Raw genomic sequence first — 16,553 nt, 5'->3', positions numbered from 1 at the left:
CCAACCAAGAATTGTGTATCCAGTGAAATTAAGCTTCAGGATCGAAGATGAAATTAAAACCTTCCACGATAAACAAAAGTTTAAAGAATTCGCAGGTAGAAAACCATCTCTTCAAAACATCCTCGGCAAAACATTACAGGAGGAGGAAATGGAAAATAACAATGAAAACCAACAGTGGGAGGTAGGACAGTAAAGGGGGGGAAAATAATCAAAGAGGAAAACAAACCATGTTTAGTAACAGAAATAAACAAATATGGCTGGAAGAACAACACATATCTCAATAATAACCCTAAATGTTAATGGCTTAAACTCACCAATTAAGAGACACAGGCTAGTAGAATGGATCACAAAACAAGACCCAACAATATGCTGCCTACAGGAGAGGCATTTGATAGGAAAAGACATACATAGGCTGAAGGTGAAAGGTTGGGAAAAATCATATCACTCATATGGACTTTGGAAACAAGCAGGAGTATCCATACTCATATCAAATAAAATAGATTTCAAGCCAAAGTTAATCAAAAGGGATAAAGAGGGACACTACATACTGCTTAAGGGAGCCATACACCAACAAGACATAACAATCATAAATATTTATGCCCCAAACAATGGTGCAGCTATGTTCGTCAAACAAACTCTTCTCAAGTTCAAGAGTCTAATAGACCACCATACAATAATCATGGGAGACTTCAACACACCTCTCTCGCCACTGGACAGATCTTCCAAACAAAAGTTGAATAAGGAAACTATAGAACTCAATAACACTATTAATAACCTAGACCTAATTGACATATATAGAATATACCACCCAACATCAAGCAGTTACACTTTTTTCTCAGCAGCACATGGATCCTTCTCAAAAATAGATCATATATTATGTCACAGGGCAACTCTTAGACAATATAAAGGAGTAGAGATAATACCATGCATCTTATCTGATCATAATGGAATGAAACTGAAAATCAACGATAAAAGAAGGAAGGAAAAAGCATACATCACTTGGAGAATGAACAATAGGTTACTGAATGATCAATGGGTTATAGAAGACATCAAGGAGGAAATTAAAAAATTCTTAGAGATAAATGAAAACACAGACACAACATATCGGAATCTATGGGACACATTGAAAGCAGTTCTAAGAGGAAAATTCATTGCTTGGAGTTCATTCCTTAAAAAAAGAAAAAACCAACAAATAAATGATCTCACACTCCATCTCAAAATCCTTGAAAAAGAAGAGCAAAACAACAGCAAAAGAAGTAGAAGGCAAGAAATAATGAAAGTCAGAGCTGAAATTAATGAAATCGAAACAAAAGAAACAATTGAAAAAATTGACAAAACTAAAAGTTGGTTCTTTGAAAAAATAAACAAAATTGACAGACCCTTAGCCATGCTAGCGAAGAGAAGAAGAGAGAGAACTCAAATTACTAGCATATGGGATGAAAAAGGCAATATCACAACAGACACTTCAGAAATACAGAAGATAATCAAAAACTATTTTGAATCCTTATATTCCAATAAATTAGAAGATAGTGAAGGCATAGATAAATTTCTTAAGTCATATGATCTGCCCAGATTGAGTCAGGAGGATATAGACAACCTAAACAGACCAATATCAATTGAGGAAATAGAAGAAACCATAAAAAGACTACCAACTAAGAAAAGCCCAGGACCGGATGGGTATACAGCAGAGTTTTACAAAACCTTTAAAGAAGAACTAATACCAATACTTTTCAAGCTACTTCAGGAAATAGAAAAAGAGGGAGAACTTCCAAATTCATTCTATGAGGCCAACGTCACCCTGATACCTAAACCAGACAAAGACACTTCAAAGAAAGAAAACTACAGACCAATATCTCTAATGAACCTAGATGCAAAAATCCTCAATAAAATTCTGGCGAATCGGATACAAAAACATATCAAAAAAATTGTGCACCATGATCAAGTAGGATTCATCCCTGGGATGCAAGGCTGGTTCAATATACGGAAATCAATAAATGTTATTCACCACATCAATAGACTTAAAAATAAGAACCATATGATCATCTCGATAGATGCGGAAAAAGCATTCGACAAAGTACAGCATCCCTTTATGTTCAAAACTCTAGAAAAACTAGGGATAACAGGAACATACCTGAATATTGTAAAAGCAATCTATGCTAAGCCTCAGGCTAGCATCATTCTGAATGGAGAAAAACTGAAGGCATTCCCTCTAAAATCTGGAACAAGACAGGGATGCCCTCTCTCTCCACTTCTGTTCAACATAGTTCTCGAAACACTGGCCAGAGCAATTAGACAGACGAAAGAAATTAAAGGCATAAAAATAGGAAAAGAAGAACTTAAATTATCACTATTTGCAGATGATATGATTCTATACCTAGCAGACCCAAAAGGCTCTACAAAGAAACTATTAGAGCTAATAAATGAATTCAGCAAAGTGGCAGGATATAAAATCAACATGCATAAATCAAAGGCATTCCTGTATATCAGCGACAAATCCTCTGAAATGGAAATGAGGACAACCACTCCATTCACAATATCTTCAAAAAAATAAAATACTTGGGAATCAACCTAACAAAAGAGGTGAAAGACTTATACAGGGAAAACTACAGAACCCTAAAGAGAGAAATAGAAGAAGATCTTAGAAGATGGAAAAATATACCCTGTTCATGGATAGGCAGAACCAACATCATCAAAATGGCGATATTACCAAAAGTTCTCTATAGGTTTAATGCAATGCCAATCAAAATCCCAACGGCATTTCTTGTAGAAATAGAGAAAGCAATCATGAAATTCATATGGAAAATAAAAGACCCAGAATAGCAAAAACAATGCTAAGCAGGAAGTGTGAATCAGGCGGTATAGCGATACCAGACTTCAAACTATACTACAGAGCAATAGTAACAAAAACAGCATGGTACTGGTACCAAAACAGGCGGGTGGACCAATGGTACAGATTAGAGGACACAGAAACCAATCCACAAAACTACAACTATCTTATATTTGATGAAGGGGCTAAAAGCATGCAATGGAGGAAGGATAGCATCTTCAACAAATGGTGCTGGGAAAACTGGAAATCCACATGCAACAAAATGAAACTGAATCCCATTCTCTCGCCGTGCACAAAAGTGAATTCAAAATGGATCAAGGAGCTTGATATCAAATCAGAGACACGCCGTCTGATAGAAGAAAAAGTTGGCTATGATCTACATTCGGTGGGGTTGGGCTCCAAATTCCTCAATAGGACACCCATAGCACAAAAGTTAATAACTAGAATCAACAAATGGGACTTACTCAAACCAAAAAGTTTTTTCTCAGCAAAAGAATCAATAAGAGAGGTAAATAGGGAGCCTACACCCTGGGAACAAATCTTTACTCCTCACACTTCAGATAGAGCCCTAATATCCAGAGTATACAAAGAACTCAAAAAATTAGACAATAAGAGAACAAACAACCCAATCAACAAATGGGTCAAGGACCTGAACAGACACTTCTCAGAGGAGGACATACAGTCAATCAACAAGTACATGAAAAAATGCTCACAATCTCTAGCTGTCAGAGAAATGCAAATCAAAACCACCCTAAGATACCATCTCACTCCAGTAAGATTGGCAGCCATTAGGAAGTCAAACAACAACAAGTGCTGGTGAGGATGTGGGGAAAAGGGTACACTTGTACATTGCTGGTGGGACTGCAAATTGGTGCAGCCAATTTGGAAAGCAGTATGGAGATTTCTTGGAAAGCTGGGAATGGAGCCACCATTTGACCCAGCTATTCCTCTTCTTGGTCTATTCCCTAAAGACCTAAAAAGAGCATGCTACAGGGACACTGCTACATCGATGTTCATAGCAGCACAATTCACAATAGCAAGACTGTGGAACCAACCTAGATGCCCTTCAATAGACGAATGGATAAAAAAAATGTGGCATTTATATACAATGGAGTATTACTCTGCATTAAAAAATGACAAAATCATAGAATTTGCAGGGAAATGGATGGCATTAGAGCAGATTATGCTAAGTGAAGCTAGCCAATCCCTAAAAAACAAATGCCAAATGTCTTCTTTGATATAAGGAGAGTAACTAAGACAAGAGTAGGGACGAAGAGCATGAGAAGAAAATTAACATTTAACAGGCATGAGAGGTGGGAGGGAAAGGGAGAGAGAAGGGAAATTGCTTGGAAATGGAAGGAGACCCTCAGGGTTATACAGTGGAGGGGGTAGAGAGAGAGGAGGGGAGGGGAAGGGAGAGGTGGGGAGGGGGGATGGTGGAGGATGGGAAAGGCAGCGGAGCACAACAGACACTAGTATGGCAATATGTAAATCAATGGATGTGTAACTGATGTGATTCTGCAATCTGTGTATGGGGTGAAGGTGGGAGTTCATAACCCACTTGAATCAAAGTGTGGAATATGATATGTCAAGAAATTTGTAATGTTTTGAACAACCAACAATAAAAAATTTAAAAAAAAAGAATATTATGATTTCTTTAAACTGATGAAACATATTAAACATATCATCTAAACAAATATAAGGAAAGTAATGTGCACCAGATTTCAAATATAAATGTGAATGGATATGTGATGTATCCCCTTTGAGAAATCAGGAATGACATTTATTCTTGGATATTTCCCCTATATCAAATATGGAATTATTGCAGGAAATAATTTGTACCTCTCATGACTATTCAAAGCTGAGTTTTAGTTATTTAATTCTTGTTTTTTTTTCTTTTTCTTTTCCTTTGGAGGTACTGAGGATTCAACTCAGAAACACTTTACCCCTAAGCTACATCCCCAGCCCTTTTTATTTTTTATTTTGACACAGGGTCTCATTAAGTTGCCGAGTTTGGTCTTGAACTTGTGATACTATTAGTTTAGTCTCCCAAGTTGCTGGGATTGCAGGCATGCACCACCGCACCCAGCTCTAAAATAAGAGCTATTTTTTTGTATTTCAACAAGAACCAATTGCATGCTTCCATAGTGAAAGTTAAGGGCAAAAGCTGATGAATTTGCAGTTCAAAGAGGATGAACAAAAATGAAGCAGGCCTGAAATGACTTGTTGAGTAAGCTTTAAAGGGAGACCAAATTTGGAAAGCTTAAAAAAGCATATGATTAATTTGGAATGTAATTATATATAAATATTAGTGATATTTTAAAAGAAGGAGAAACAATACATAGAAGCTAAGGATATAGAGAAATAACTATGTCATGTTAATGAAAAATAAAAAATGAAAACTAAAAGGGTAAAGTAAATGACAGTATAAACTCTTGATAGAAAATCTAATATTGAAAATTATTGCTTGATTACAAGCTGTAAAAGGCTTTTATTATGTGTTGCTGTATAGAAGCAATGTCTATGGTAACGATGACCTTTAAGACAGATGCATTAACACACTCCCTATTATTTGAAGAAATATAGTGTGGAGCAGTTGAGCAACCTCTTTGGCAACCTACAACAATCACTTTTCAGAGATATACCTTTGGAAGATGTTAAATACTCTCAGCAGGTTTACTCTAATAGACCTACCCCCTAATCATCATTTCTCTGGTTGGAATAGGATACATAATTTGAGGATGCTGATTCTCTTACAGTAATGTCATCTCCTTGATAGAAGAAATGAGCTTTTTACTTATATTGCATGATGCTTATTCATTACATTTCACTCATTAATTATAAAATAGATATGTGTGATTTCTGTTGCAATTATCTTTCCCTATATGGAAAATAAAATGTCATATGACAAGACTGGAAGATTGAACTTTACAAAATATTTGAATATCCAAAGCTTTAAAAAAACTATTATTGGCCATTAATGTTAGGAAACGCTGTCTTTTTTTTAAAAAAAATTTATTTCTTTAGTTTTAAAGGTGGACACAGTATCTTTATTTTACATTTATGTGGTGCTGAGAATCAAACCCAGTGCCTCACGCATGCTAGGTGAGCGCGCTACCACTTGAGCCCCATCCCCAGCCCTGTATTTGTTTTTTATCTGGAAATGTCACATTGTCCCCCTCCCTAAGTGGAAATTTCTGCTAGTGATTAGTATTTCAGAAAATTGAACAAGAAAGTCACAGGCAATGATTTTTAGACTTTGACTTAGACCTAGTTCCTTCTTCTCCTTCTCCTTCTCCTTCTCCTTCTCCTTCTCCTTCTCCTTCTCCTTCTCCTTCTCCTTCTCCTTCTCCTTCTCCTTCTCCTTCTCCTTCTCCTTCTCCTTCTCCTTCTCCTTCTCCTTCTCCTTCTCCTTCTCCTTCTCCTTCTCCTTCTCCTTCTCCTTCTCCTTCTCCTTCTCCTTCTCCTTCTCCTTCTCCTTCTCCTTCTCCTTCTCCTTCTCCTTCTCCTTCTTCTTTTTTTTCCCTGTGCTGGGGATTAAACCCAGGGCCTTATACATGCTAGGCAAGCACTCTGCCACTGAACTACACCTCCAATCCCCAAATTCCTATTTTCCTAGTCATTTGAATTTTTATTTCCTGGCCTCATACATTAGCTTCTGACATCAATCTTAGTTCACTCTAGTTGTATTGATCCATTCAATTCTATTTCATTCATTTACAATCTGAATCTGTACTAAATACTCACAAAATGTATGCCTCACAAATGAAATCTGAACAAAACTTTTGAAATAATTAATATGCAAAGACTGATTCTATCTAGCAAAGAAATAGTGTGAATTTCATTCTGAGGCCAACACAAAATAAATTATATTTCTTTTTCCGGCCAAGAAACAAGATAATTGTATCGTTAATTGGAGTAGTTTGAAGACACAGCCCACACTCTGGCGCAAAATAGAAACTTAACAAATGTGTGATGAGTAAAATAATAAATGAACAAATTATTTTTTAAAAAGTCATAAGTTCAGCCAGATGCGGTGGTGCATACCTGTAATCCTAGCAGCTCAGGAGGCTGAGACAGGAGGATTGCAAGATCAAAGCCAGCCTCAGCAATGGTGAGACACTAAGCAACTCAAGGAGACCCTGTCTCTAAATAAAATACAAAATAGAGCTGGGGATGTGGTTCAGTGATTGAGTGCCCTGAATTCAATCCCCAGTACCGCCGCCCCCCCTAAAAAAAACATAAGTTCAGGCCACGTGCAAGAAATGATATATAATCAGTAATTTGTGTACTGAAGTTTTTTTTTTTTTTTTTTAATGCTAAAAGAGTGTTGTAAGGGGTCCCGTGGAGCTGAAATGACTGCGTGGTTCTACAGCAATTGGGCCTTGTATTCTCACAGGAAGGATTTTAAGCAAGATGAACAGAATAGCAAGCAAGAATTTATTAGAGGAATGAAAATGCAAGTATACACAGGTTAGGCACTGAGTGGACAATCTCCAAAGAGAACGGTGTGGTTGTTTCAAAGTCTGGGTTTTTATGGGGTCTGGGTTTCTTTGTTGTCTTGTTTTATCATACCTCCTTTGATTGACTAGTTATTTATTGTCCTTTGTTTTTCATTTTATATGGCCCTCAGAAAATTTTTTTGTGAGGGTCGTAATGACCAGGTCATAGAAGATGGCTTTGACATGTTTTTGAAATAATAGTTCCTTTAAGGGGTTATGATTAACTATGGCCAGGGGTGGTTTGACATATCAGTTCCTGTTTTCTTTGTGGGTTATAAGTGACCAGATGGTTGTCTATTTTTTTTAAGGTTTCCTGTTTTTTCCATTCCTGTGACCTATGGACTCATCCCTCAAGTACACATTTGATGTCCTCCCTAAATGTTGTTTCTCCTTATTATCGCTCTTTCCACCTGCTCATAGCTAACTTCCTAACAAGAGGAGTTATGCTGGATCATATTTGTAAAATGCCTAATGTAGTATGATGAGGAATTTGGTATTCAATTTGTGGACTTAAAAAACAATATCTGTCATGAACATTAGGAGAAAAAAACAAAATGGAATAGTATAATCTAAGGAAGAAGTTGGTTTTAGTAAAGTGGGTATGATCCCCACTTTCAAATAATGAGTCAATAATAATGTAGTGAGGAATTTGATACTTTTGAAGTCTCTGGTGACCTTGGAGAAGGCAGCATCATGTGAATGGTGGTGACAGGCTAATACAAACATTTTCTGAACAAGATAAACTAAAATGGACCATTTTTGTTGTTGTTGTTTTTTGTTTTGTTTTGAGACAACAACAACAAAATCAGGACAAATCTTTAAGATAATAGTTTGCAAGACAGTGGACATAATGTAGCAGAGACTGGTCCCTTAGTAATGGAAGACAAATGAGTGAGTTCTACGATTTATGATATACAAAAGAACACATGAACGAATTGGGATGTACCTCTTTATGACTCAGAAAACTCAATATTATTATTATTTATCTTCAAATTAATCTAAAGAGTCCACATAACCTTCACCAAAGTCTAAACAGGCTTTTTGGGGTAGATATTCACTAAGTGATTTTTAAATTCCCATAGAAATGTAAAGGAAATAACAGAACCCAAACAAACAAAACAACTTTGTAAAAGAAGAACAGAATTAGAAAAACTGCAAATTAAAACCACAATGCAGGTAGGACTACATGCCTATTAAAATAGTCAAAGTTAAAATGACTAATCATAACAAATGTTGGGAGTGTGAGGAGGAATGGAAATTGTTATACACTGCTAGAAGGTTGTACAAAATAGTACAACCACATGGTCCAAGGATACAAAATTTTAGATAAGTAGGAGGAAAATGTCCAAACAAGAAGAGTTCTATTCTATAAAATAGTGACCATTGTATGTTACTTTTGAAAAATGCCAAGACAGTTAATATTAACTGTTTTCAACACAAAAATGACAACTAAGGGAATTAATATTGCATATGTTGATTAACTAGATTTACTTATTCCATTGTGTTTGTGTGTGTGTGTGTGTGTGTGTGTGCGTGTATTTCAGAAACTCATGTTATACTTGATAAAGACAAACGGTTTTATCTGTAAATTAAAAAAAAAAAAAAGTAGTATACCCAATTGGGAAACGTTTGGTGGTTGTTTAAAAAAGTTAAACATACACCTCTCATGATCCCACCATTGAACTCTTAGCTAAAATTTACATAAGAGAAAAGAATGCATATGCGCCCACGAGAATGTGGATGCAAAAGTTCATAGAAGCATTCTCTGTAATTGTCCCAATCAGAAAACAATGTGGATAAATAGTGCATTATGTCCATACAAGGGACATACACAAAATGGACCAAGCTGGGTGGATTGCTGGGCACTGCCCCTCCAGGAGAACCCTGGTTGCCAGTATCCTAGCAACCTCGGGGGCCTCGGGTAAACACAGCGCTGAGGCTTGCTTGGGCGATCGGTGGTGTCTGGAGCCACAGGTACCATGGCGGAACAGAAGTGGCGGTTCCGGCCATGGATATTGGAGCCACTCTCTCTGGGCATGACCAGCAAGCCCTGGTACGACGACCGTTTGTCTTCAAGGTGTTTTGCAAAGCAAAAGAAAAAGCTTCTGAAGTTCCCCACCTCGCTGGATAGCCGGAGGTGGGTATTCGTTAAAGAAGGATTGGATGACTTCAGGAAAGGCTGTCCCTCCAGTGAGGATCTGATCACTCAGGGCAGGAGCCACAAGGAGGCCTTTCTCCCAACGATTTCTCACACAGTTCCCCAGCCTGCCCCCACGAAGAGTCGCAAGAAGTCCAAGAATGTAGGTCTGTTTTCCACGCTCTCAAGGGCTCAACTGGCACGCAAGGCATTTGTAGCGGATGTTGAAGCCAGCCTGACCCAGCATCCCTTGGCTCACTACCCAAATCTGGAAGAAGATCTCCCTGCAGAAATCTTATTAAAGGTGCTGGAAGTACTGGATCCTGACAGGAAGCTGGAAGACACGTGGGCTTACTGTGAGGGCCATGGCAAAGGGACCAAGGAACCCCGCAAGGTTTCCAAACGCTGTACTAAAAGAAGCTTCGCGGAACCTCCCAAGATTCCCGGGTCAAATAAAAAAATATTGGTTCATGAAGAAGACAAGTCAAGTAAAAAAGATTTGCCCCCTTCTCAGGGTCATAAGCACATACCAAAAGGAATTAGTGACTTCTGCAAATGGGTTGCTTCTTTTGGAGACTTGGTCATTGATGAAGAGTTCATGATGCAACAGGTTGACAGTGACTATGAGTGCCAACCAACCTATGATGACTACCACATCAAGAAAATAAATCTGCTTCCTTCTGATCTCAAGTACTGCAACCAGCTAAACAAAGTGAAGGAGATAAGATTCTCCATACAGGAACTAGACTTTGAGAGGAAACTCCACAAATTCAAGAATCCTTATAAACCCGACTGGGTGAAGATTAGGTATGGGGCATGGTACCTGAAGCCCAAGTTGTGGAGAAAGCTAGTCAATGATGAACCATTGATTGACCCCAAGGTCTTACGTGAAAGTCAAGAACCCCATACTCCTAAACCAGACATTATTGACGATCTTTATGGGACAATTGCCTTTAAGGATTTCATCATGAGCAAAGGCTACAGTATGCCAGACATCCTTGAGAAGCTTTTTATCAGGAAGGGATGGAATTATGACTCTGTTAAGACTCCTATACCAAAAGCAATAAAAGCTCATGCAAGCACTGAAGATGAAGATGACGATGATGATGACTAGATGGTTTTCAATTTACTACTTATTTGGCTATTTCTTTTTCTCATTTCAAGCATCAATCAAAATACACAGTGACCATCCTGTCATGAATGTACAACTTTGGCAACATTTGTAAATTCAACACTTCATGTTTACAAACATTTTTCAATAAACTGCTTTGGATTCATCCATATTGTAGACATTGTATCAAGTATGAAAGCAACATTCACCTACACTTTTTCACATTTTTATAGCAGTTGAGAATATTATATCATTATCTCAATTATTTGTAAAAAATGCATAACACCATAAATAAAAGCAGAATTTCTCTAAAAAATGATCTAGTGATGTCAGTTACAACATGGGATGAATCTCAAAATCCTATAATTGTGCTGAATAAAAGGAAACTTGTATAGTTCCACTTACATGAAACTTTTTTTTTTCTTTTTATGGTACTAGGGATTGAACCCAGGGGCCCTCTACCATTGGGCTACACTCCAAGCCCTTTTTATTTTTAATTTTGACACAAGGCCTTACTGAGTTGCCCAGGCTATTTGTCAATTTGTGATCCTCCTGCTTCAGCTTCCTTGATCCCTGGGATTATAGGCATGTACCACCATGTTCAGCATAAAATTTTAATGAAATGATTACAGCAATTATTTTGGCAAACAAAACTTGAAATCTGTAGTTAAAACCATGTTACTCCATTTTCTCTTCTTGCACTTTAGTTTTTATTCTTCCCAGAGGTAACCATATTTAAGAAAATTAGTTTCAGGCTCTTTGGAGGTTTTACAACCTTAATTTTTTTTTTAAATTTATTTTTTAGGTGTAGATGGACACAACACAATGCCTTTATTTTTATGTGGTGCTGAGGATCCAACCCGGGTCCCGCCCGTGCTAGGTGAGCACTCTACCACTGAGCCGCAATCCCAGCCCTACAACCTTAATTTTATTTATCTGTTTATAAGGACTTTTAAAAAAAGTATATTTGTTCATTCATTATTCCTACTTATTTATTTATTTTGTGCACAGTACTGTGGATTAAAACCCCTGAGCCTTACACATGCTAGGCCAGCTCTCTACCACTGAACTATATTCCAATGCCTATCATTCATTCTTCTTGATGTGTATGCGAAGAAAACTTATGATCAACCCTCTGGGCAAACTGTGTACCATATAGTTTTCTTAACTATAGTCATATGGTTGTAATCAGATTTCCAGAACTAATTAATCTTACATAACTGAAACTTCGGCCAATATCTCCTCATATCTCCTCCCCTTCAGAGCCTGACAACTCCCATTTTGCTCTCTGCCTTTATGAGTTTGAGTATTTAAGACTCCACATGTAAGTGAAATCATACGACATTTGTCTTTCTGCATCTGGCCCATTTCACTTAGCATAATGTCCTCCAGATTCATCCATGTTATCACAAGTAGCAGGATAGCATCCTTTTTAAAAGTCACAATAACATTCCTATGTGTGTATATATACCATGTTTTCTTGATCCATTCATTTGTTGATGGGCATTTATGTTGTTTTTATATCTTGGTACCTGTGAGTAATGCTGAGGTGTACACAGGAGTGCAGATAACTCTTCAAGATTTTATTTCATTTACTTTGGCCATCTATTCAGACGTAGAGTTGGCAGATAATATGGTAGTTCCATTTTTAATTTTTTGAGGAATCTGCATATTGGTTTCCATAATGGCTGTACCCATTTCTATATCTGCCAACAGTGGGAAAGGGTTCCTTTTTCTCCACTTCTTTGCAATCACTTTTTTTTTTTTTTTTGTACTAGGACACTTTACCATGGAGCTACATCCCCAGCTATTTTATTTTATTTTTTAGACATGGCCTTGCTAAGTTTCTTAGAGCCTTGCTAAATTGCAAGCTGGTCTTAAACATGCAATCATCCCCCAACCCTTCCCCAGTCGCTGGGATTACAGGTGCGCTCCACTGCTCCTGGCAGCCAACATTTATCTTCTGTCTGACAATATCCATTTTAGCAGGGGTGAAGTAAAATCTCATTGTAGATTTTATTTGCATTTTCCTGATGTTTAGTGATGTTGAGCATCTTTCCCTCTCACTGTTGGTGATTTGTATCCATTCTTCTTTCTTTTCTTCCTTCCCTCCCTCCCTCCCTTCCTTCCTTCCTTCCTTCCAACTTTTTGCAGTTCTGAGGATCAAACCCTGGGCCTCCTGCATGCTAGATAACTCCTCTACCACTGAAATATACTCCCCTCCTATATATCCTCTTTTGAGAAATATTTATTCAGGTATTTTCCCCATTTTTAATAGGACTACTGGAATTTTTATAGTTGATTTGTATGGATCCCTTATTTATTTTCAATATTAATCCTTTATGAGATATGGCTTGCAGATGTTTTCTGCAATTCCATAGGATCCTTTTTACTCTGTTGATTTTTTTCCTTTTTCTGTGCAGAAAGTTTTTAGGTTAATACAATTCTACATGTCTGTTTTTGCTTTTGTTGTATATGCTTTGGGTTCTGTGTTAGTAAGCTTTTCATCACCATGACCAAAATACTTGACAAGAACTTAGAAGCAGAAAAGTTTATTCTGTTTCATGGTTTCAGAGGTTCAGTTCATGTCAGCCAACTCCATTGGTCTGGACCTAAGGTGTGGCAGAACATCATGGCAGGAGGGTGGCAGTGGAGGGTTGTTGGGAAACAGAAAGAGAGAAGGAGAAGCCAGGGGGGACAAGACATAATCTCCAAGGGCACTTCTTTAGTCACTCACCTTCTCCAGCCATGTAGTAGTGTCACCCCCTTCTCCACAGAAAATCTTAACTGGGCTTCTCCAGAAATCTTCACCATGGCTGATTTTAGGATTGTCAGCAAGAGTCTCTACAAAAGAGTTCAATGTAGTTAAACTTCCTATTTTCCTTGGCCACTGGCCTGGAAGAAATCAGCACTCCAGATGCTGGATGCCCCCTTACTAGTTTTTCCACAAACATTTATCCAGTTTAGTAGTTTGTAGAAGTGTGTTTGCAAATGCAAAGGGTGATATAGAGAAAGAGAGAGAGAGAGAGAGAGAGAGAGAGAGAGAGAGAGAGAGAGAGAGAGAGAGAGACATCCTTTAACAAGGCCTCTGGCCTTTTGTGCTGGAGCTTCACAGAGATGTCTATATTTCTAAGATAAGAGAAATTACCAGTTGGTGTCCATGGTAACAGCTGGCAGGGGGAAGAAAGAAATGGGAGAAGAAGCTCTCCCCTTCTCAGGTGCTATCCTTGAAGTGTTAACTTACCCAGAACAGTGAAAGAAAAAGCTGCTTTTATGTGAACTTCTGCAGACTGTGAACTTCTAAGCCCCTTCCCTTACCCACTGGGTATGAAGTACTGAAACTACCTGAACTTGGGGTTCAAGGTATTAATTGATTGAAGTGAAAGCTGGACCCTCTGAACCTGGCTGCAGCCAAATAAAACTATTTCCTGCTATCTTCGGTGCCCTGCCTTGTCTGTCCTCTACAACAGTGCCCTACCTGCCTGTAGTTACCATCCAGTTATTCCTTTCAAATTATTAACCTATCAAATGGATTAATCCATTGATTAGGTTACATCTCTCATAATCTAATAATTTTACTTCCTGCATTAACACAGGAGCTTTTGGGGCACACCTCATAACCACACCATAATAGATGCCAATGCCAAGAAGCTTTTTCTCGATTGTTTCTTTTAGTAGTTTTATGATTTTTGGACTTATATTTAAGTATTTAATCCATTTTGAAATGAATATTTTTATATGACTTTTTTCTGTTTTAAAGTTTTTTATTTTTTTCCTTTTTTAATTGGCAAATTATAGTTGTACATAATGATGGGATTGGTGCTTACATATTAATTACGTATTGCATACATGTATGCAATATAGCCATAATTTGGCCAATATCATTTCCTAGTATTTCCCTTTTCCTTCCTTCCGCACTTGTCCTGGTCCCTTTCCTCTACTCTACTGATCTCTTTGATTTTCAAGAGTCCCTCCCACTCAATCTCATCTTCCCCCCCCTTTCCTTCTCTAGCTTCCACATATAATCCTTGCCTTTCTGAGTTTAGCTTATTTTGTTTTAACATAATGTTCTTAAATTCCATCCACTTTCCTACAAATGACATAATTTCATCCTTTTTCAAGGCTGAGTAAAATTCTATTCTGTATGTATACCACATTTTCTTTAATCATTCATTCATCTGGTTCCATAATTTGGCTATTGGGAATTGTGCTGCTATAAACATGGGTATGCATGCATCACAATAGTATGACGACTTTATTCTTTAAGATAAATACCGAGGAGTGGGATAGCTAGGTCATATAGTTGTTCCATTCCTAGTTTTTTGAGGAACTGCCATACTGAATTCCATAGTGGTTGTACTAATTTACAGTCCCACCAACAGTGTAAAAGGGTTCCTTTTCCTCCATATCCTCCTAGGCATTTATTATTGTTTGTATGCTTGATGCTGCCATTCTAACTGAAGCCAGATGAAATCTCAAGAGTAGTTTTGATTTGCATTTCCCTAATTGCTAAAGATATTTAATAGTTTTTCATATATTTGTTGGACATTTGTGGGTTCTTTATTTTTTTCTTTTCTTTCTTTCTTTCTTTTTTGTTTTGTGAAATAACTTTTTAGATATTTTGCCCATTTATTAATTGGGTTATTTGGACTTTTGAGTTAAGTTTTTTGAGTTTGTTATATATTCTGGATATTAATCCTCTGACAGAGTAGAGTAGCTAGCAAAGATTTTCTCCCATTCTGTAGGGTATCTGTTCACATTCTTGTTTCCTTTGCTGTGCAGAAGTTTTTTAATTTGAAGTCATTCCATTTATTAACTCCTGGCATTATTTCCTGAGCTTTAGAGGGAAAGTTATTGCCTGCCTTGAAATGTTGAATCTACATTTTCCTTTAAGATTTGCACAATTTCTGGTCTAATTCCTAGGGTTTTGATCCATTTTGAGTAGCCTTTTGTGCAGGATGACAGTCAAGGTTCTAGTCTCATTCTTCTACATATGGATAACCAGTTTACCCAGCATGATATGTTAAAAAGGCTATCTTTTGTCCAATATATTTTTGGTCCCTTTGTCAAGGATCAGATGACTGTAGATATTTGTCTTCTATTCTGTACCATTGGCTTGTGTGTCTGTTGTTTTGTCAGTACCATGCAGTTTTTGTTATTATAGCTTCAAAGTATAATTTGAAGTCAGGTATTATGCTTTTTCAGGTTAGAATTGTTTTGGCGATTCTGGGTCTTTTACTCTTGGGATGAATTTTAGGACTGTTTGTTCTAGTTCTGTGAAGAATATCATTTGTTTTTTTAAGGGAATTGCACTGAATATGTATGTTGCCTTTGGTAATATAGCCATTTTAACAATATTAATTCTGCCTATCTACAATCATGGGAGGTCTTTCTATCTTCTTGCATCTTCTTCAATTTCTTTCTTCAGTGTTCTATGGTTTTCATTGTAGAGGTCTTTCACCTCCTCGGTTAGATCTATTCCTAGGCTTTCTTAGGTTATGTGAATGGGACTGCTTCCTAATTTCTTTCTCAGAAGATTCATAGACAGGAAAGTTATTGATTTTTGTATGTTGATTTTGTAACTTGCCATTTTGCTGAATTTGTTTATCAGCTCTAGCAATCTTCTGGTGGAGCTTTTTGGATATTCTAGGTATAGGATCATATCCTCTGCAAACAGTGATAATTTTACTTCTTCCTATCCTATTTTTATCCCTTTTATTTCCCTCTCTTGCCCAATTGCTTGGCTAGAATTTCTAGTACTATATTGAATACAAGTGGTGAAAGTGGACATTCTTGTCTTGTTCGAATTTCCCCAATCACAATAATGATGGCTTTGGGTTTGTTATGCATAGCTTTTACAATGTTGAGATAAATCCTTCTATGGTTAGTTTCTGAGATAAATCCTTCTATGGTTAGTTTCTGAGATAAATCCTTCTATGGTTAGTTTCTTCAGTGTTTTTATCAGGAACAGCTGCT

At 37.2% G+C, this 16,553-nt stretch overlaps 1 pseudogene; it reads left to right on the top strand.

The window, feature by feature from the left end:
* Positions 1 to 9,308: 9,308 nt before the first annotated feature.
* Positions 9,309 to 10,580, top strand: LOC114086032 (protein FAM47E pseudogene; annotated as a pseudogene).
* Positions 10,581 to 16,553: the final 5,973 nt, after the last annotated feature.

This window comes from Marmota flaviventris, chromosome X, assembly GCF_047511675.1.
Source record: "Marmota flaviventris isolate mMarFla1 chromosome X, mMarFla1.hap1, whole genome shotgun sequence".
NCBI lineage: Eukaryota > Metazoa > Chordata > Mammalia > Rodentia > Sciuridae > Marmota > Marmota flaviventris.
Note: the sequence above shows the minus strand (reverse complement) of the source record. Positions and strands in the feature narration are given on the sequence as shown.